General features: G+C 31.0%; 1 protein-coding gene and 1 long non-coding RNA gene across 3 annotated transcripts in view; both read right to left on the bottom strand.

Annotated features, from left to right (window-relative positions):
* The window catches only part of LOC127738077 (uncharacterized), a 258,304-nt gene that overhangs the window by 133,771 nt on the left and 99,802 nt on the right, over window positions 1–24,731 (bottom strand). The window lies entirely within an intron of this gene.
* On the bottom strand, window positions 12,871–15,921 carry LOC127738078 (uncharacterized). Its single transcript, XR_007999935.1, has 3 exons — window positions 15,866–15,921; window positions 14,477–14,701; window positions 12,871–12,880 (listed from the first exon to the last, which is right to left on the bottom strand). It is a non-coding gene; the product is annotated as an uncharacterized LOC127738078 (long non-coding RNA).

Raw genomic sequence — 24,731 nt, forward strand, 5'->3', positions numbered from 1 at the left:
CAATAGGATATTCCTGTAGTAATGTGAGTGCTTTATCTAAATGCAGTCTAATGTTAGTTAGTGAAAGTGTTACATCCAACAGAACTGAAACTGAGACCAATCACTGCCGTAACCAAAGTACTTAGATCCTTTGTAGACCTTATACATGAAAACCTCCGTGAATCTGAATCAACGTTGATATAAATTTCACCATGGAAACCAGAGAAGCAGTTACAAAATCCGAATTAATTCTTATACTTACATATTGTTGAAGCTAAGCTAGTACTTACGACAAAAATCTGGTTTTCGCCACATTTCATAATTGTAGTTATTCTTCCTACAATGCTGTGCCATTGCATCTACAGCAAGACAAAGTGCCTCTCGTTCATATGGACCATTTAAGTTCATACCAACATCTGTAACGCATGCATCAAACAGCTCCTTTGCCATTTTTGTATTGCGTTTTATACAATTAGCAAAAGGTGTCACTAGTTCTTGTTTCTCTGGATTCAATTTTCCACAATAATCATCACTTGCTAACAATAATTCCTGACTTTCAGAAAATGCTGGTATCGGTTGTGATACTGGACATCTATTAAATTACATTATAACATTTTGTACAGCTGTAAATGACATAGCTTTCACCATAAGACAGGTATAATACATAGCTAGTCTAAATTCAATGCCTGAGGGGAAAATGAATATAATTTGGCCTAAAACAATCAAGGTTTTTCTAATTATACTGCGGAAGGTAACCTAGAGAATATACTTCTCATTACTATAATAGTAACATCAACAAATGTCCATTCCTTGATTTAGGTATTTTAAGTTCCCTCTTTACTTACGTACAAGAGAAGATTTGAGTTTTAGTTACCTATTTCTAATTTTACTTTGACAGTGATGTTTCTGTTTACCCCTCTTACTGTGTGTTTTATTCCAAACTTATTACATATGCATATATATGTAGTGATGTTTTACATTTGATCGAACATAAACTGTGCATAATTAAAGTAAAGGATTTGTTACTAGAAATTACCTTAAAAATATATTAAATTCTTTTATTGATATGAAGATTTGCTTTGTTAGTTTTATTGTACCCGTTTAAATCGTATAAGAACTGGGATATCAAAAATTATTTTGACGGTGGTGTTGCTAATGGAGCCAGTGATTTAAGATACAATCAATAGACACTCATTGTTCCTTTGAATAAAGTTTACTAGTTTAGCAGTATAGTTAAATCTTTATAAATTGCCTTTATTGGTAGCAACAATGAGTTTGTTCGATCGTTATTTCAACAAACAGTCGGTAAAATTTCTTTTGTGTACATTTGAAGCATAATTCATACAAAACCTTTTTAAAGAAAAAAAACCGCATCTTCCCAAGATTTTTAAATTCACTTTCTGATAAATTATCCATATCAGTAATTTCTTGTATCTCATATAATCAAGTGAACTTGACATAAAGGATCTATGAGTAACGTGATTATTTCAGGTTTTTCAGCAGTTTCACACACTTAACTTCGAAAACATTAAAACCATAATTGTTCGGATCACGAAAGCATTCAAATCACTTTTCAAATAGATTATCAATTTATTTGCAGTTTATAGATAATACTCAAAAGACGACACATTGACACAAATTAACCTTTTTGAGAGATTTTATATGGTGAATCACAGATGATATTCTAACATACACGTACATAAAATTTCTATAATAGCATGTTATAATCAAATAATAGAGAGGTAGAGCAGGGGAACTTGAACGTTCCCCGTGAATAACGTCGTCATATTGACATGTCGTATGATCAGCGTCAGTCTCAAATAGTGTGCCAAATGAGTTGGACGATGCAGAAATTCATTAAAAATGGTGGCATACTGAAAAATGAGAATCGCATGAAGGAACTAAATTTTAAACAGACACCTTTCTGGATGAACATGATAGAGGATATGTAATGGTTTTAATAAGTCAGGTTACGAAAGACATAATAAGCTTTACAAAGGTTACTTGAAAAATAAACCTACAAAAGACATTTAATATATGTTGGATTTATTAATAGGCTGAAAGAGGTTGAATTTATTAATAGGCTTAAGAAGGTTAAATTTATTATTAGGCTGAAAAAGAGGGGGAATCCCTCCTTTAAATTGCAACCCAAATAACACAAATAATTAAGAAACATCTTTTCAACTCACAAACCTTCAGATTTGTTTTATCGTGATTGTAGTGTATAAGACTACAGCCCACTTGTCCAAGAAATATTTCATCATAAACAAATACAGCAGTTGGAATTACCTGGCAGTTTAACGTTGAACTCAAAGGTCTATTTGTAGTCAAAAAGGTAGAATATATCAGTAGTGACGTGGTACTTCATCAACTATTTCATTTGGTACATCGTATACAATTCATTTTGAAACCACATTTCTACAGCAGCATTATAAAGAACCTGTCTGTTGTAAAGCACATGGCGACACTTCTACGTGTTTATCATGTAAATCGTATTAATTTTTTATTCTGATACTGTCGGAATTATGCATATTAATTTAATAGTGTTGTTCTGAATGCATAAAAATCGACACACGATTCTAAATTAAATTCCTCAAATTATTAAATCAATATTGAATGCTGAACTGTCTTGCGAATTCCCAAACTTCTTATCTTAATTTCTAAGATCTTAACATTTTGAATCCGCAAACCCGATTTCTATGATAAATGGACATACACTTTATAACTTGTTTCGATGATATTAACTTAAATTTTCTTCTATAAGTTTTCCAAACATCGTGTTATTCTTTGAGAAATGCATGTGTATTGCAGTTGAGTACTAGTATACAACCAAGATCGTGACAATGATTTAAATATGAAACATGAAGTTTGGAAGAGGCTTTAAGATAAGGTCAAGGTTTGAACAAAAACTAATATTTTCTTTTAATCTGAGTTAGGATAATGAGATGTCAATTTACATTAGTTAGGTAAAAACTCATTTCAAAATCAAATGATAGAAAAACAGGTTAAAATATAGAATGTACTATTAAAGTTTAGCCGCAACATACCAAATTAAAGGATATCTATGTTGAATACAAAGTATTCAACAAATTTCTTGAACTAGTTTATACGTTATATTAAAATATTAGGTCAGAGGTCAATATTTTATATCTTAAACTTAGCATGAAAAAATTATATTGTGTCAAAGATGTTGCATGTTACTGTTTGAAGAAAATTTAGTAAGAGATTCTATCAGCAGATTAATTTTTCTTTGTTACTATCATAGTTCGCATGTCATTTAGAGATAGTAAACATATAGGAGCACATATTTGTTTGTTTATGTAGTTCATTCACCCGATTGGTCCACAACTCTTAGTTTTTAATTCTGGAAATTGTAGGCAGATGATTACTATGCAATTGTATTCTTTAGTCACAAATCTAGTAGGATCGACCTTCTTAAAGTTAAAGGGTAATTATTGGACTAAAAATGAACACTTTGTGTTGAATGAAGGAAATGTGATGTGAATAACATACATGTTAGAAAAGCCCTAAATAGGTTTTTCAGACATGACACTCCTCTACCCAGAATTATGGTCACTTAAGAAATATCTTATTCTCTAAAAGGAAAGGTAAACCTTACAAAAATAAATATCTTGCTTACTCTTCAATTTCATCTCCGGAATCATCAATCACTTCCCATTCTTGTCCCCATAGAACATCTCTTTCCGATTTAGGTACATTTGAAATGTCAGTACCATCTTTTAAAATAAACTGGTTACTGTCAGTACAATCACCACATATACCCTCTGCGTACTGTGAGTAGTTTTTAGGGATATCAAGTTCTAGTCTTGACTTCCCATCCCATAAAAGACGTATATCACATTCTTCTGAGTATATTTCTAGCTCTCGAGTTTCTTTTCGAATGTTAATTCCACAATTTTCGATGTTATACGCTAATGATGATACTTCTAAGTCATCCACCTTGAAAGATTGAATTTGTAAAATAAAAAAAAAATTATACGATACACATTCCTTTTTAATTATATAAAGTTGATAAAGGAACACCAAAAGACGTTAATGAAACGCTTTCTTTAATACAGAATAGTGTTGAAATAAGAACTTTTGGTTTTTGATTAGTGTCTGTTTAATATGTGTGGTTTTGATTGATCTCGTCGTCTAGCTTTTCGCTCACCTATGTGAATGCCCATGAAGTTTGACCATATTATTCTATTAAAATCCAGCGGAACAGATTATTTTTAAAGACTATTTGATTTGGACATTACTCCATTACTGGCATCGTAAGTTTCACATTTTTCTAATTCACATTTGACACGGATTAAGAGGTTTAGTTAACTTTCCGATATCTAGTTTACTAGTATTTTATTCACATTGCATGTTTATAACACAAGAATGATAGATTGGAAAGAATATTTTCGTTTAGAAGTCATATATGTTTCAGACTATTCTGATGTTTGTCGTGTTGCCCAGTCTTTAATTTCTTCTATGTGGTTTGCTTGTCGTCGTTTTTCTCTTTTAACCATGACGTTGTGAGTTTGTCTTCGACTTATGAGTTTGATTATCCCTTATGCATTTAAATCATGGAGATTACGTGCAGTCATAAATATTTGATTTAATTAGGACAAAAAAATATAATTTTGGAACGCCTCACGATGGTTTTCTTCCAATCAGATGAGATATAAAAAAAACAGCAATAAATGCACTGCTCCTTTGCTCTGCAGGTATGAATGGATTTTGTATCGTGGAATAATACACTATATTCGTATTTTTTCAAACAGATATTTATAAAAATTTCAGAAATGAGAAAAATATTTTCCACTGATTTGTGATTTTAGATTTGATTTACATTTTCACATTATTTTTTTTTTCAGTTCAAGAATTTATGTACGAATTGTCATTTGTTTTTCATTTTCTTAACTTGAGAAAATATACATGAATGAATGAAAATTTCAATTTTAGTAAACTTATGACTTGAAAATTAATAATACATCAGCTAACTGACCGAAAGACTAAACATTTCTAAATAATTTATAATGTTCAGTCTTTTAAGAGCTGTTCAGATCATTGCATCGCCGTTTGAAATCAAAATTAGTTTACTAGTGTGCGTATAAACAAGGTGACAAACCTGATTTAGAATTAAAGATAAACAATGACTTTTCAAAATAATGTTCAGGAGTTGGTGATTTTATTATTTGACTAAGCATGATAATTGTGAAATTCTTGTTAATTCAGTGATGTAAGATGAATTAATTTATTTACAAGGTTTATAACGACAAGTGATAACAAGTTATGCTATCAAAATACTTTAACCTTAAAGTAGTCAAACTATACCAAAGCCAACACAAGTAATGAACTTGTGACTTATAAATACCAACCTTGAATACACCATCTTTCATTATTCTAATTTTTTCACCACATATTGAAACATCTGCCATTTTTGTGTAGGAAACCGAAGTTTTTGTTCCTCTACGTTCATTTTTTACTTCAATGTTCCATTTACACTGTTCGTATGGAAAATCCTCCGAAGACTTTGAAAACGTATATTTACATATTCCTTGGATATCAGATTTGGTGTTTTTGAAATCGTAATAATGGACATCCCCAGATCCAGTACAACGACAACCTGTAATAAAATTGTGAACAAACAATGAACATTCTCTCATCTCATTACCTGACAAACATTATTATCGTCAAAGTCTCAAGTCCTCAAGCAACTATAAGTCAACGGTTGATCTTGATCAATGAGCAAAACCCGCACCGCATAGCTATAAAAAGCCCCTACATGACAAAAGAGAAAACCAACGGCCTGATTTATGTACAAAACAACAAACAAAAAACGAAACATAAAAATGATATATAGTAACAAACGAAGTTTAAAGACTCTTCACTTGACTCGGGTATATACAAAATGTGGCGGGGTTTAACATGTTTGCAGGCGTCCAACCCTCCATTTACCTTAGACTCGAAGACAGTCGTGAAACAACACAACTTAGAACAAATAATACTATTAACAGTACTTAATTTATTGAACTAAAACTATTAAATCAGTTGTAACGATTTGACTCACCAGATCGATAAAAAACACAACAACAACTAACAAAAACACTATAATAGATATTGCAGTGTTGAATTGATAACCTCTGTTATTTCAGAGAATGATAAGCGTACATAGATCGTATCTAACTTTAAAGGGCTCTTAAACACATCACCATTTTTATGGTCTATCCCTGAAGTAATAACGTTTCTACATGTACAGCAAACCGTCCAAACCAAATACTAGTATTTGCATCTATAAAAGAATTAAGTGAATGATTTATTTAATGTGTTGTAACGAAATGCCTGACTTAATAATTTACAAGTGATAGATAGATTAATTTCATTCAAATCTATAAAGTCACCACAGACTTGGGCATAACGAACAAGTTTGGATATATAAACACAGTAAGATAGGACCAAAGGAACACCACGGTTCAAAAATGGAAAATTAAAATTAGTAGCAGGGAACGAAAAAAGCGTTACTTTTGTCGTTAATTGTAGTATACTGTTTCTCGTGGGAAACTGATACAACTACATTTTGAAGAGCACCGTTATTGCTGTTTTTATCAGATGGATTTAAAGTTCATAAGTTCTTTAAAAAATCGGCAGTATCAAAGAATTCTTGATTATTTAACGAATACATATCATCAAGGTAACGGTAATAGTTGGTGAAAAGTTAAATCACAAAAATACTGAGGAAAATTCAAAACGGAAAGTTCCTAATCAAATGGCAAAATCAAAAGCACAAACACATCAAACGAATGGACTGTCATATTCCTGACTTGGTACAGGCATTTTCTTATGTAGAAAATGGTAAATTGAACCTGGTTTTATAGCGCTAAACCTCTCACTTGTATGACAGTCGCATCAAATTCCATTATATTGACAACGATGCGTGAATAAAACAAACAGACATAATAGGTAAAAATGTCAAAATAAGGGTACAGCAGTCAACACCGTGTCACAATCTTAATCACAACAAAAACAAACAAATTTTTAACAAAGAAACACAAAAAAGCATATATCACATTTAACAACCTCGTTCATTGCTTACTTATTTTTGTATTTTATTAATGTATGCCAAATCAACCCATAAAGGATCGAGGGATTTTAAGCACTGGGACCGAATCGTAATTTTAACATGTAAACGTCACACAGGTAGAGATATAAAACAATTTTGTCGTTCAAAGTATGCAAAAATTATAATAGAACAATAACCCAATGGCGAGATGTTTAAAGTACAAAGACACGTCATATGTATCAAAGAAACATAAAAAGTCACACGGACAAAGCACACAAGTAAAATTGAAAAAAAATACAAACAACACAATGACGGGATGCATAAGTACAGAGCCACGTCAAATGTATATCACCAAAAACAGACCAAACAGTAAAAGTAATATTAATAACGACAAATTAAAGAACACTTTAACACGTTATTAAGATGATAAACAGCGTCAGTACGCAGGATCTATACTTCAAAGACCATCATGTATTATTTGTGAAGTTGATACGGAATATTTATCAACAAGGTCTTGGTACCTTCCGATGAATTATTTTAGAAAAATGACTAGACCTTCTTTGACATAACCCTGATTCAACTTTTTGCTCAGACACTGGTGACGTTTTAAAAAGTCTGAGTAAGAGCTGCAAGCTCTGGCATACCGAATAAGTTAGGAAATGTATATCGCATATGCAGGTGAAGTTGGTATATTGCTACTAAGGTGTTTCTCCATTAAAGGAAATTTAGACTGATTTTTACAATACAAGAACAAGTCTGCCATTCACGAGGGAAATTGGTGTATCCAGCTCATTGGTCAGTGTCTCGGTATTATCATGATTTATAACATATTTTTTCTTCAGTTATCCATCGATAACTTAGAAATCATTAAGGAAAACCCTCATGCAAAGTTGATCCTTGACGGATTTGACTATGGTTTTATGTCTTTTTTATGATACATGTATAGTTCTTCATGTATTTGCGTGTGTATGCATCAAAATGATAGATTCCAGAAAAAACGGATCGGACACTCATTAAGTAACGTTATGAAAAAAAAACATTATAATTTTAAAATATTTCTGATGTCAAACATTGTAAACACTTGTTACAATATGTTAGAGAATATTTTGATGGATTGTAATCATTTGAGGCTGGAGTCCTGACGTTGAAAAGACAACTTTCAAATAAATACATTTCGAGGAAAAATGAAGACTACAGTTATTGTATGTAATTATAATGCATTGAGAGAAAGCATTAAACTTTAAACACAAGGAATAAAATGTTTCGTTTGTCAAAATAATATTGAAAATCGTCTTTGAGTTATCAATAGATAGTCTGTCTAGATAATATTCATTATCAAAGGGATGACCAAAATAAGAAAAATTTCATCACATCCAGCTATTGAGGATGATAGTATAATGGAGTGACCACTAAGCAATTAATATTTTGTACCTGAACCACTTTGCCTTTGCTTATTTCTCCTTTGTTTCCTTATCCTTCGTAGTTTTCTCTTTTGCTCTCTCCTATCCTTTCCAACTGAAAAATACATTTAGAAATAAATCAATCTTCACGAAACATGAACACACAGCAGGCCGGTATTTTAAGTAGCATAAGGAAATGTCTATTTATTGAAAGGTTGGTTTGAAAAAAGTCATAACTTTAAAATAGTAATACATTGGTTGCTGTGTTCAAAAGGACTACATTCTTATCTTAATTGTTAGTAGTATTAGGAACGTCACCGAATTTCAGAAATTGTATTTACAAAAGCAAGATAACGGTGGCCTCTATGAAGTGAGAAATGTATATCAGTCGGCAGGACAGACGTCTACCTGGTATTTCCTAGATTTTGGTGAGACAAATCATGGTTAGAATTATCAAATGAAATAAAACTTTAATCTTAAAAGTTATTATATACTTTTGTTTTCCTCGTTCTCTCGGTTTTAGTTTGTAACCCGGATTTGTTTTTTTCTCTCAATCGATTTATGACTTTTAGGTATACTACTGTTGCCTTTATTTATATACGGTTTCCAAACAATAACAAGTGTTTAACAATTGTTTGTGAACATTGACAGCACAGTTATAATTCCATCATTAGAAAATATTTCATTAATACAGGTTTCCATCAAACATATCATATACAAAAAGAATACAACCAATATCATTTCCGTCGGACAGAAAGTTCTATATCAAAAGTATTTAAAATCCTACACAGCTCAAAGGTAATTTCAAAAAGGGAAAAAAGACACTAAAACTCCACAAATGCAAACATTGAAGAGATATTAATCAGACAGACTTAGTAGGTATAGTATAAGAATTAATTAATATCTTTACATTATTTGAATGTGTTATCTGAAATTATATTCATAAATAGGCTAAGAATTAAAACAATACTTACCACATGTATATTTGACAACTAGATACTTAGAGGTATTTGGACATGGATCACCAAAAAAGTTTTTGCTTGCTCTTAATCTACATCTTTTCACCCCATTACATTTCTTCTCAACAATTGATTTGGCATCTTCTTTTGAACAATCTGTTGTTTGAGTACTACCATCACTGCAGGTTTCTTTGTCAGCTCGACCATAAAATGCATTTAATATTTTAATACGCCTTCTGCCTTTACACCTCAGATTCATCTTCTTATTATAACAGGCAGTTCGACTTTTTTCTGAAAGATATGTTTGATTTTAAAAAGGTTTAAATCATTGATTTGACCTTCTTTATATAATTACATCAATAATACTAAAAACGATAAAAATGGCTCCTATTTTGCATCAATCTTGTTGATGGTTGTAATAAACTTTTTTGCTAATAACCTTATACAATTTTGTTTGACTAAAACGACAACTAGTCGTTAAATAAATAAATCTACCCGGAAATGGCTTTGTTTTTGTACCCGCTGCAAATTAGATATTAACGGTGCCGATGTTTGGATTATGTTCAAATAAATATTCAAAAACTGCAAACACAAATTCGAACATGTTTAATTTATGGCTACGTGTAAAACTTTTACTTCAAAGGCAGCAGTAGTAAGAGAAATGTTGAAAGAATGTCTGACATGAAAGCTGTTGATGAATACCGCAAGGTTCTCAGTGTTTAATTACACAAGAATGTTAAAATATGAATGTATATGAAGTATCGTCACACAGCACTTCCTAACGCTTATGTATGGCTCATCAACATTTAAATATTATCAAAATCCAGAAAATAAGGTTTTTAGTCTGAGAGACCGATGTCTGTACTGGAAAGATGAAGAACAGCAATATATTTGTAAAAGCATTGCTTTGGTGATATATGTAAATTGTTTATTTACATGTATTTGTTTTATTTACAGCTACCTGAAATCTTATCTTGTATCTTAAATCTCACTCTTAACCATATGTCGTAAAAGTAAATTGGAAATAACTGTGGCATGATATTTGAAAAGCAAGGTCAAATGTGCTAATACAGAAAGCCAGCGAAGGTAGCAATAGCTATTGGTTGAATACTGCCACTCAGGAAAATAAGAAAATAAGAAAAACTCCTAGCAGGTTCAATGACGTGTCGTCCTAAATTTAATGAATCCGGCAGTAATTGTGAGATGCAATTAGCTATTCAAAACCATCAACCCAGTAGCCAGTACTCGAGTACTGCAATGAAAATATATGGATATTAAAAAAAAAGCTGTTATGAAAACTGGAATTCATTCTAAATTAAGTAATGTATCTCTGTCTTGCATATCTTTGATTCCTTGTCCGATTTTTATCTCAGTGATTTTTTGTGTTATCAGCTCTTCTATTCACCTCTTTTGTCTTTTTTAACTTTTCTGTCTTTCTTATCTACTTTTTCACTTCTTTTCCCTGTAGATTTTGCACCTAAAAAAGGTAAAGGCATAATTATTTGCCCATAAAACGTTTTCCATTTATCTGTAGCAAAGATCGAACAACACCTGACTAAAGTATTAATCTTACATGTCATATACTGTTCACGGATAATAATTTCCTAAAGATTTTCTTGAAGGCTGGAGCGTAAATTGAAAATACTCAACTTTTTAATAAAATACACATTTTTACGTCGAAAATTAAATGGTCTCCACCATGTCATCATCATGTTTATTAGTTTTCAGAACATAAGGTTGTAGATTGTTATGTATGTGTTGCATTGGACGTAGTCACGATCCCGTCCCCTTTTTTTTCGTATATTGTTAATAAAACAATATGACGAAAATAGATTTTTATATGATTAACGTACTTTTCAGGTGTTTATTTCGTAAACGATATCTAGCAACTGTAAAAATTAAATATGTACAAAACATTCCTTTAAATGTTCTTTGTTTTCCTATGAAACACCTGTAATATAAGTTTTATATATCTGGATGCAAATAATCATACTGCTTATGTCTTGATTTAAATTATGTTATAGTTACAATATCAAATGAACTCTCTTGACCTTGCTGTATTGTAAAAAACTTGTTTTTAGCTTCACTTACGAGTCTTTTGTAGACGAAACGCGCGTCTGGCATACGCAATTATAAATTTGGTATATATGATGAGTTTATTTGTAGACGAAATCGCGTCTGACCGACAAAATATTAATCCTTGTATCTATGATGAGTTATTTAAAACTACTGGGTCGATACCACTACTGGCAGAATTTTCCTCCACGAGGGTATCACAAGCCCAGAAGTCAGCATTTCTTCGTTGACATGAACTATCATTGATGTGGTCATTATTATAAATTAACTGTTTGCTCCAAACTTTAAAATTTTCGAAATACAAAAGATTTCCTACCCCAGGAATAAATTTCCTCAGAAGAATTTAGAAAAACCTTTCGGAATTTTTGGTCCTCAATGCTCTTTAATTCGCACTATATTTGGCCTGTTGGACGTTTTTTTCCGAGCGTCACCGATGAGTCTTTTGTAGACAATATGCTCGTCTGGCGTACAAAATAATAATCTTGGTATCTATGATGACTTTATATGATCATTACAAGGGGCGTTGTAGTGACTGTCCTATATAAAAAAAAACCAATAAAAGCACGACCCCTTTTGTAATAAAATTGTCTGGTATTTCATATGCTTTTTTGTCTCATTACATTTACTTTTTGCCAGATGAGTGACACAATTAAAGCAAATATCAACTGTTTATCTTGATGAAACAGGGTTAACACCAGTTGGTTGCTATACACATGTGCAATCTTAAGTTTACTGTACAATGCTTTTTTATTGGTTTTATCTGAATTATCTTTATTACTTCATCTTGTATACTTTGACATTTTTAAACGTCAACAATAAGTATAAGTGATATGCGAGTATAAATAAGGCAATTATCGGTTCTTTTGAACCTTTGTAGTGGAGAATTACGTTATATTCTAACACATGTATAGATAAAAGTAAAAATACATCAAACTGAGACTTAAAGTAAGTTCTACACTGGCGGAGAATAACGTTACAATCAACAACAAATATAGAAATAACCGTAACATAATTTTGTTTGACAAATTAATTACAAATGTTAGTACCTTTTTGGATGCATGCTAGATTCAATTTAATCAATTAGTTTTTAGGCGGTCGTACTTTTTGGACACAAAATCCTAACACGCAACTAAGAAAACGAACCTATGATCTAAAAGTCACGTAATAATTTTTTCAGGAGACAAAAACTCACATCACACTGCAAAATTACTATTATCGAAGTTGATAAAAATAAATTTGACAAAAAAAAAAAATGGATGAAATCAAAGGAGATTCAAAGCTGACAATGTTAGAATGCAGGACTTATTAATGCAATTGATATAACTTTGATAACTATTCTCTTCTACATAATATATCTTAGTAGGTTCTGATAAAAATTAAATAGTGTAAAAGTAAAAACTTACCTCTGCAGTCTACAAACATAAATAAAAAGACACATTTTAACTACTAGTAAACTATTAGTATAGTATTGAAAACATAAGATTTCAATATTAATTTCATTTGAATCATTTGATAAACAAGACAATATCTTTATATAACAGCAATTATACCCTTCTTTTAGTAAACAAACAAGTGAATAATCCTCGAAACATAATTTCGATGCCGCATTTATATCTTAATTCCTTTGAACTTCTAGGAATATCATTGGTTAAAAGCAAACATGTAGGAACCGTGTATATCTAATATAAAGTCAGTGGGAGTGGTTCATACATTGTTGTTATTTCTGTTATTTTACCTTTTATTTGAAATACACGGTTGGTAGCAGTAAGTAGTACAATTACTTTCCTTTAAAAAAGATAACACGGTGTTGTTCTCAATTTAACATACACCGTAAACAAACATAATTATGATTTGTCAAGCTTTAAGACAAAACATGTTTTAGAGACGTTGACGTATACTCATAACAATCACTGTAACAATAACTGAAATATATTTATTATTTTTTTTACAACATTTAAATTCCCCAAATTAGATAATCGGTAAGATAAATTCGTTAAACAGTATGCTAGTGACCTAATACGATAAATACGGGGTCAGTAAATTTCATATTGGCCTAGAGCCTTTTCGCACTTGTCCCATATGGAATTAACTGACTCAGTATAAATCTTATTAGGTCACTGGTACTATGTGTAACTAATAATATATGTAGAGTAAATTATGTCTCCAGTCGACAATCTGTATCGATTAACAAAACCCATGTCCTGTCCTATATTGCGTCATAATCGTTTCAAAATTTAGTTCCCCATATCTATGTGCTCTTCAACAAGTCAAACACAGTCTGTTATTTATTACCGTTTCAAACGTGCTTTTAAAAAAGTTTTACAGTTGATGCTTACTTTGTTTTGTTTTTTCAAATGAAAAAACCCTTCTATTTAAAGACTGTCTTTTATTAGGATATACTACACAAATATAATCAATTGTATTTGTATATTTGAAAGTCAATTAAAAATTATAGCATGTATAATTTAAACGTGGTTTCAATCAAAATTGATAGTATCGACAAAGAACGTAACATGTCTGTTAAAAGATCTATATTTGAGTTAAACAGATTTAAGTTCCGTTTTGTCATTTTAAATTATATCTCATACATGTATACAAGAAATACGGCCGCAAAGTCAACCACCAGTCTTTAAATTCTGTGTATATAGAGGTGCATACATATATCAGTCGTTTATTGTCTTTTCAAAAAGAGTCCCATTTCATGTAACTCAAATTTAAATCCTTCTTGATAAAACATAATTTGGGATGAAAAAATGCTTTCACTTGAAGAAAACTTAAACCGACAAAATGAAAACGTTGATCTATGTAATTAAAGCAAACCTGAAATGTAAGTTTCGAAAAGAAAAAACCCACAATCAGTGTATTTCTTAACATTGAATGTTTAAACAGAAAAGTATTTAAATGTCAATAGGAGGTTGCTTGATTTGAAAAAAAATTAATTTGACATCATTTATTTTTATGTGTGACTAGACTTGAGACATACATAAACTTATAACAATACTATTTACCTTTAATACGATATGTGACTTTAAATTTTCCAGAACATTTATTTTTTACTATAACTTCATTGTTCTTTTTTCTTAATCTGTATTCTTTACTACTACATGACCCATCTAAAAGCTCAATATCTGTAACTCTCTTCAGATCTGAAGCTTTAACTTCACACGATTCCCATCTTTTCGTCTTAGCTGCACATTTAACTATTATGTCGTTTTCACAAGATGCAGGAGGAGCTGTAAATTAAGGTGACAATAGTTTACCTAAGTTCAAACTTCGTAAATCGAATAAAAAAGGGAAAAAAAAGCCTCAATCAAACCTGATGGAATTACATGAAATCCCAAAGGAGAGAGGCTGCGTGCGTCTACATAATATATACGTATAAGATTTAATGCAAAGATCATTTAAATGGACACGAAGTCTTTAATTGAGGTCATTGTCTAGTCAAACATTTCATATACACAAGGGTTTCATACAACTTGTTCATAAACAAAGTCATTGGTGAGCAAACATTTGTGCTATTATCAGAATAAAATGTGGGAAAGGCCGAATAACATATCTAAGACTGAAAATGATTTCAAGATACATTTTTAATATCAATTATGTAAAAAGGACATATATATATCAAGCAAAAGAGAATGAACACTTTTCTAAAAGGTACTACAAATTAAGATTGTATTGCAGACGACGGAAAATCCAAACTTATAAGGTCAGTGAATGATGTATAAAGTAAACGTTTATGCTGTCAATGTATTTTGTTTTCAGGAATAATTCTGTTGCAGTATATATCAGAATACATTATATTCATGCGAGAAGTTAGAACCTCATCATGATATGTTTGACCTAAACGTTTGGGTTGTCTTCAAAGTAAAATCATACCTCAGAATATAATATGTTTTTTAATAATTCCGTTTTTATCCTTTCTTATTCTATAAAATTAAAGAATCTATATATTAGCCACGTTGAAAACAATTGAATACATTTTCCAGATTCATGAATTGCAATAATGGACGGTTACTTCAAATCAACAATTGTCATACTATTTTTCAAAACAGTAAGAAAACAAGACAAGGCGTATAAAAAAGAAAGGCACAAGTCTCCAAAGGGATACCAGTTATTAAACTCATTAATCGAAGAGAAACTGGTAACACAACAACAAAAATGACCAAGCTTAGTTTTCTATATAAGAAAATACCTGTAACAAGTCAGGAATATTACAGTTGTTTTCCATTCGTTTGATGTGTTTGAGCTTTTAATTTTCTCATTTGATAAGGGACTTTCCGTTTCGAATTTTCCTTGGAATTTATTTGACAAAGAAGTATGTTACTTGAAACAAAACAGTGTCAAATTGATTTGATACAGAATTACTAATTACTTCCCATATTCAGAAATATACATACTGTTTTCTTCTTCATTTGGCGGTGATTCTAAAGGAGCAGGTTTCTGTGAACGTCCTGTAAAAGTTCAAATTGTTATATCACAGTAGATCAACATATAACGAGACAAAAATGAAGGCAATCCTAAACATCATTGTGTATTACTACTAACAACAGTTAATGTTATATCAGACAAAAACTATTCAAAATAACTATCATCTATAATTACTATATATTCACTTTTAAAGTTATATGTTTTCTTTTATCTAATGGCTACCAATCATGAAACGCAAAACATTCATAATAGCAAAACAGTAACAATTAGGTTTAAATTTACTCTTCGTTATTGTTTACAACAAATGTCGATGAAAAAAATAGAAATCACACTATTTCTACATCCTTGTCACCTAAACCAACCTGAACATATGATTGTAAAACTGAAATCACTGTAAAAACAAAAACAATCAATATATAGCATGCATATTGCAATTTGAAAATCTTATTCAAATTCACATCAAACACCCGTGTCAAGGCATATGCATTAAAAGAAAATTGTATGATGAGTTGGTTACGGAAACTCGATTTTCACCTGGTATTTGCCTGTCCCTTGTTTTTTTCTTGATTTATTTTTCTTTTCTTGGTATCTTTTGAAATATCTTTAATACTTCATCGTATATACTTTTACATTTAACTTTAAACGTCAATACTAAGTATAAGTAATACACGAATACATAAAAGGCAACTCTCGGCTATTTTGAACCTTTGTGGAGGAGAATTACGTTAGATTCTAACACGTAGATACACAAAAAAAAAATTACATCAACCTTAGACTAAAAATAAGTTCTACATTGGAAAAGAATGAAGTAACAACAAATAACAGTAACAGAATTTTTTTTGACAAATCATTACCTAATCTTTTTCCCTTGTTAGATGCATGCTACATTCTACTTGATGAATATTTTTTTAGGCGGTCGTACGTTTTGAAGACAAAAAACTAACACGCATCTATCAAAACGAAACTTTGATATAAAAGTCACAAAACATCTTTTTCAGTGGACAAAAACTCACATCTCATTGCAAAATTACTATTATCGAAGTTGACAAAAATAAATTTGACAAACAAGTACAAAATGGTTGAAATCAAAAGAGAATCAAAGCTGATAATGTTAGAATGCAGGACTTAATAAGGCAATTGATACAATTTTGATAACTTTTCCCTTCTACATAAAATATCTTAGTGGGCTCTGACAAAATTGAATACTGTGAGAGTAATAACTTACCTCTGCAGTCTACAAACAAAATAAAAAAGACACAAATTAACTACTAGTATAGTATTGAAAACATTAGATTATAATATTACACTTGTATAGCTTTCATCTGAATCATTTGATAAACAAGACAATCCCTCTGCATAACAGTAATTGTACCCTTCCTTTAGTAACCAAACAAGTTAAAAACCCTCGAAACATAATTTCGATGCCGCATTTATATCCAAAACTCATATTTATCTTCCTTCTTTCAAAATTCAAGGAATATCATTGGTTAAAAGCGAACATGTGGGAACCGTGTATATCTAGTATAAAGTCAGTGGGAGTGGTTTATTTGAAATACACGATTGGTAGCAGTAAGTAATACAATTACTTTCCTTTAAAAAAAGATAACACGGTGTTGTTCTCAATTTAACATACATCGTAAACAAACATAATTATGATTTGTCAAACTTTTAGACAAAACATGTTTTATAGACGTTGACGTATACTCATAATAATCACTGTAACAATTACAATATTATAATTGTTATTTTTAGTTCAACATTTAAATTCTGCAAATTAGATAATCGGTAAGATAAATTCGTTAGACAGTATGCTATTGACCTAATACGATATATATGGGGTCAGTAAATTTCATATTGGCCTAGAGCCTTTTACGCTCTTGTCCCATATGGAATCAACTTACTCAGTATATATCTTATTAGGTCACTAGAACACTGTAACTAATAATATATGTAGAGTAAAATATGTCTCCTATCGACAATCTGTATCAATTAATAAAACCCATGTCCTATCCTATATTGCGCCATTATCGTTTCAAAATTTAGTTCCCGCTATCTATATGCTCTTCAACAAGTCACACACAGCCTGTAATTTATAACGTTTCAAACGTCGTTTTAAAATGTGTCTTTACTTACTTCAACTTTGTTTGGCAACTTTGTTTGGCCAATTTTAATCGTTTGAATTATGATCTTGGTTGACATTCGTATATTCACTTCCAACTGTTATAGTTCCTACACTTTTTGTGTGGTTGTTGATATGAGTAGAAGCCTTGCTGGCCTAATAGTCTACGAACATGTACAATCTAATTGATAAAATATTTACAGTAGGGAAGAAAATACACTTTATACAAACTGAGTTTTTAAGAACCTAAAGCTAAAGTGGCTTTTAAAAAGTTTTACAGTTGATGCCTTTTTGTTTTGTTTTATTCAAATAAAAAAAAACTCCTATTTAAAGACTGTCTTCTATTAGGATATACTACACAAATATAATCAATTGTATTTCTATATATGAAAGTCAATTGAAAATCATAGCATTTTTAATTTAAACGTGGTTTCAATCAAAATTGATAGTATTGAAAAATAACATAAAATGTCTGTGAAAAGATCTATATTTGAGTTAAACAGATTTAAGTTCCGTTACGTCATTTTAAATTATATCTCATACATATATACAAGAAATACGGCCGCAAAGTCAACCACCTGTCTTTAAATTCTGTGTATATAGAGGTGCATACATATATCAGTCGTTTTTTGTCTTTTCAAAAAGAGTCCCATTTCATGTAACTCAAATTTAAATCCTTCTTGATAAAACATAATTTGGGATGAAAAAATGCTTTCACTTGAAGAAAACTTAAACCGACAAAATGAAAAAGTTGATTTATGTAATAAAAGCAAACCTGAAATGTAAGTTTCAAAAAGAAAAAACCCACAATCAGTGTTTTTCTTAACATTGAATGTTTAAACAGAAAAGTATTTATATGTCAATAGGAGGTTGCTTGATTTGAAAAAAAATTAATTTGACATCATTTATTTTTTGATTTGTGAATAGACTTGAGACATACATAACCTTATAACAATACTACTTACCTTTAATACGATATGTGACTTTAAATTTTCCAGAACATTTATTTTTTACTATAACTTCATTCTTCTTTTTTCTTAATCTGTATTCTTTACTACTACATGACCCATCCAAAAGCTCAATATCTGTAACTCTCTTAAGATCTGATGCTTTAACCTCACACGATTCCCATCTTTTCGTCTTAGCTGCACATTTAACTATTATGTCGTTTTTACAAGATGCAGGAGGAGCTGTAAATTAAGGTGACAATCGTTTACCTATGTTCAAACTTCGTAAATCGAATAAAAAAGGGGAAAATCAAAGCCTCAATCAAACCAGAATTACATGAAATCCCAAAGGAGAGAGACTGCGTGCGTGTACATAATATATACGAAGAAGATTTAATGCAAAGATCATTTGAATGGACACTAAGTCTTAAAAAGAGGTCATTGTCTAGTCAAACATTTCGTATACACAAGGGTTTCATACAACTAATTCATAAACAAAGTCATTGGTGAGCAAACATTTGTGCTATTATTAGAATGAAATGTGGGAAAGGCCAAATAACATATCTAAGACTGAAAATGATTTCAAGATACATTTGTAATATCAATTATGTAAAAAGGACATATATTTACCAAACAAAAGAGAAGGTACACTTTTCTAAAAGCTACTTCAATTTGGGAATTTATTGCGGACGACGGAAAATCCAACCTTATAAGGTCAGTGAATGATGTATAAATATGGAACGCCACAGCTGTCTTATGTGGAACTCTGATATTACTTTATGTTGTTTTATTATTACTTGGTGATATTTTGTCTTTACTTAATATGGTTTTGACATTACGTAATGATGTTTTGATATAACTCAATATGGAATAGTCATTACTTAATGATATTTCGATATTACACGATATGGTTTCGTATTGACTTGATATAGTTTTATCATTACTCAATATGGTTTTGTCATTACTCGATGTGGTTTCACCATTATTTGATGTGGTTGTGTCATTAGTCAATGTGGTTTTAACATTACTTGATGTGAATGTGACTTAACGTTATGTAGTTGTTTCATTACATGATGTGGTTTTGTTATTTTGTAATGATGATTTGCATATTCTTTATATGGTTTTAACATTACGTAATGATGTTTCAAAATTTGACGATTTTACACTACATGATGTGTTAGTTTCATTATTTGATGTGGTCCTGTCATTCTTTGATGTGGTTATCCCATTACGTGATGAGGTAAAATCACGTGACCAATTCGGAAAAAAATATGTTCTATTTTTAAACAGATTTCAATATATCATTTGTTTAATGTGCTTTGGATGGGTATCGCTATCCATTGAGTTAAAGTTCAAATTAAAGTTCTAGTGGTTGTTCAGAGTTATTTGGTATGAAAAAGGGGAACGGCAGACAATAATAAGAAAAAAAGTATTAAAAAGTTTACAGTATTTCGTACATAATTGGGATATCCCCAAACCACTTGGTCTTGTTGTTTTTATCCTAAGTTCTCAAACGGAAGCAGTATTTTGTAATAAATTTGTAAAATATTCCACGGAACCCTGTGTCTCGCCTGATATTGCTGCTGTAAGTGTAAAAGCGTCATGTCGATCGGCTGTACATTTATCTATACATTTATCGGTAAAAAAAAAATTAGATGTTTTTTCTTGAAATTGAGGAATAACTCCTACACAAGTTTTAAAACACTTCACACTAAAACAAAGTATGGTTTTCAACAATAACCAAAACCTATACCCTATAGTAAGCTATAAAAGGTCCCGAAATGAAAAATGTAAAAAACTAGAAACCTAACGATCTATAGATAGAAAGATAGATAGATACTTTATTCTCTAAAAACTAATAACAAGTTTACAGAGAAACATACAATATAAATACAGATACAATAGTTGAGGTAAATAAATACAGTATGATATTCTAAAAGTACAAAATTATGATGGCATACATGTTTAGTAACATGTATAATGAAAGGTTAAAATCAACAGAAATAAAAAAAAAAATGGAGATGGAGACGCCGACGCAATTATCGACGATGAAGTATAGGTTTGTTGTGTCTCACTGCCGCTACATTGATGTCGCAGGCTCGACACAAATCAAAAGACTTGAACTTTATTGTTAACAAATGAAACACTTCAAATCAACTCACACTAAAGTTACAGGGAAACGGGGGGAGGGGGCTCGGACTTAGCGACAATGCATAAATACTATAAAATAAGAATTCTCCGAATTTTGTTTTAGCGAACTTATATGGATATCAATCTTATATTTGTAATCAATTGAATTCCCTGATCTACCTCGCACTAATTGAAAAATAAACTTTTTGGAATATCTGTTTCACATGTGACGACGGACATGTTCCAGTGGTCGTAACCATAATACCATTATCTTTTCCTTGAATGTGAACTACCAAATAAAACTAAATCACTGGGTTTGTACTTTCTCGAATTACACGACGGGTGCCTTTCTGGAGCATCCGATCGAGATCACCCCGATGAATTAATATTACCCAGTCATACTGATCTATTGAGTCAGCCAAATGAAACTGTTTTGTATGCAACCGCAACTGAAAGTTGGGGGGGGGGGGGGCATATTGTTTTACCCCTGTCCGTCCGTCCGTCTGTCCGTCCCATTATGGATATATAGTTATTCCGCATAACTCCTCCTACAGTTTGAATCCTAGGAAGTTTTCTCTTTACTGTCTGTTTGTACATATATTGAAGGTGTGCATGTGGTCAGGGTTTAATGTTTATTAATATTTGCTCTTTTGGGAGATAGTTGAACTTTTTTTTGTAATTTTTTGGGAAATTTACTTGCATAAGAAGAGCATTTCCAGATAACTCCTCCTACAGTTTGAATGCTAGGAATTTTTCACTCTGCTGGCTGTTTGTACAATTATTGAAGGTGTGCATGTGGTCAGAGTTTTTATTTTTATAATCTTTTGCTCTTTTGGGAGATAATTGAACTTTTTTTTGTCATTTTTGGGGTATAAGCGGTTAATTTAAATGAGTTGAGTGCGGGGGCATCACTTTGTCTAGTTTACATTTTGTTCTCGTTTTGTGCTGTTACACAACTGTAACAGTCCGATGTAAGGTTAGGAATTAGCGCTCACATACATGTTAAACTCCACCACGTGCACTTTCTTTATGTACCTGCCCCAAGTCAGGAGCATGAAGTTCAATTGTTGTCGTTGTATAAATGTGTGTCATTTTTTGTAGATTGTTTAAATATAAATAAGACCGTTTGTTTTGTCGTTTGATTTTTTTCACATGGTGCATGGTGGCCTTTTGTAGCTGACTATACGGTGTGTTGAAGGCTGTGTGGTTGCCTATATATGATTTCTTACACCCACTGCATTTAAACTCTGGTGGATAGTTGTCTCATTGTCAATCACACCACATCTAACTTTATTTCAACTTTTATGTTGCGTTTTGTATACTGTAACATTGTTTATCTTTTGTACGCATACCCAGGAGCCCTCTTTTCTGAAGCCCGAGCAAAGTCTTTGTTCCGCGATAGAAAATTCATATAAGATAGCTCGATTTTCAACTCAAAATCTTAATTAATCTGAATGAGACTTAAATTCGAATCTTACTCAAACTCAAAAAGTGACTCAAATTTAATGTTGTAACTAGAACTCCATCTTTAAATGCGACTCAAACTCGAAGTCCAACTCGAAACTCAATGCTAACTAAAACTTTAATTCTAATAATGATTTGAATTCGAAATCGAAGACTAACTCAAAGTATAACTCAAACAGTAACCCGAACTTTAATTTTAACTCTAATTCGATGGATGGCCACACTCATCCAAGGCACATACAACATGGAAATCTATCTAAAAATAGAACAGGTTTTTCCGAATTGGTCACGTGATTTTATCTCATCAAGTAATGGGATAACCACATCAAAGAATGACAGGACCACATCAAAGAATGACAGGACCACATCAAATAATGAAACTAACACATCATGTAGTGTAAAATCGTCAAATTTTGAAACATCATTACGTAATTTTAAAACCATATAAAAAATAGGCAAATCATCATTACAAAATAACAAAACCACATCATGTAATGAAACAACTACATAACGTTAAGTCACATTCACATCAAGTAATGTTAAAACCACAATGACTAATGACACAACCACATCAAATAATGGTGAAACCACATCGAGTAATGACAAAACCATATTGAGTAATGACAAAACTATATCAACTCAATACGAAACCATATCGTGTAATATCGAAATATCATTAAGTAATGACTATTCCATATTGAGTTATATCAAAACATCATTACGTAAAGACAAAATACCATCAAGTAATAATAAAACAACTTAAAGTAATATCAGAGTTCCACATAAGACAGCTGTGGCGTTCCATATATAAAGTCAACGTTAATGCTGTCAATGCATTTTGTTTTCATGAATAATTCTGTTGCAGTATATATCAGAATACATTATTTTTAAGCGAGAAGTTAGATCCTCATCATGATATGTTTGACCTAAACATTTGGGGTTGTTTTCAAAGTAAAATCATAATCTCAGAATATAATATGTTTTTTTTAATAATGCTGTTTTCATCATTTCTTGTTTTGATATTAAGAATCTATATATTTGCAACTCTGAAGACAATTGCATAAATTTTCGAGATTCAGGAACTGCAATAATGGACGGTTACATCAAATCAACAATTGTCATACTATTTTTCAAAACAGTACGAAAACAAGACAAGGCGTATAAAAAAGAAAGGCAAAAGTCACGAAGGAATACCAGTTATTAAACTCATAAATTGAAGAGAAACTGATAACACAACAGCAAAAGTAACCAAGCTTAATTTTCTACATAAGGAAATGCCTGTAACAAGTCAGGAATATGACAGTTGTTTTCCATTCTTTTGATGTGTTTGAGCTTTTAATTTTGCCATTTAATAAAAGACTTTCTGTTTTAAATTTTTTTTGGAGTTCGGTATTTTTGTTATTCTACTTTTTAATAAAAGATTTTCATTAAATAATAAAACAATAACAATTCGTTTTTGTTTCATTTGACAAAGAAGTATTTTACCTTAAACAAAACAGTATCAAATTGATAAAGAATTCATAAATACTTCTCATATTCAGAAATATACATACTGTTTTCTTCTTCATTTGGTGGTGATTCTATAGGAACAGGTTCCTGTGAACTTTCTGTAAAAGTTAAAATAGTTATATCTCAGTAGATAAACATATAACGAGACATAAATGAAGGCAATCTCAAAGATTATTTCGTATTACTACTCAAAACACTTAATGTTATATCAGACAAAAACTATTGAAAAGGTCAATCATCTATTGTTACTAGGTATCCACTTTTAAAGGTATATGTTTTCTTTTATCTAATGGCTACCAATCCTAAAACGCAAATCATTCATAATACCAAAACAGTAACAATAAGTTTAAATTTACTCTTCGTCATTTTTCACAACAAAAATAGAAAATCACACTACTTTTACATCCTTGTCACCTAATCCCACCTGAACATATAAGTGTAAAACTGTAGTCACTGTAACAACACAAAACAATCAATATATATAACATGCATATTGCAATATGGAAGCAATTTTATTTAAATTCACATCAAACACCCTTGTCAAGGCATATGCATTTAAAGGAAACTGTATGATAAGTTAGTTACGGAAACTCGATTTTGACCAGGTATTTGCCTGTCCCTTTTTATTTTATTGATTAACTTTTCTTTTCTTGGTATCTTAGGAAA

Source organism: Mytilus californianus, unplaced genomic scaffold, assembly GCF_021869535.1.
Source record: "Mytilus californianus isolate M0D057914Y unplaced genomic scaffold, xbMytCali1.0.p SCAF_4, whole genome shotgun sequence".
Taxonomy (NCBI): Eukaryota; Metazoa; Mollusca; class Bivalvia; order Mytilida; family Mytilidae; genus Mytilus; species Mytilus californianus.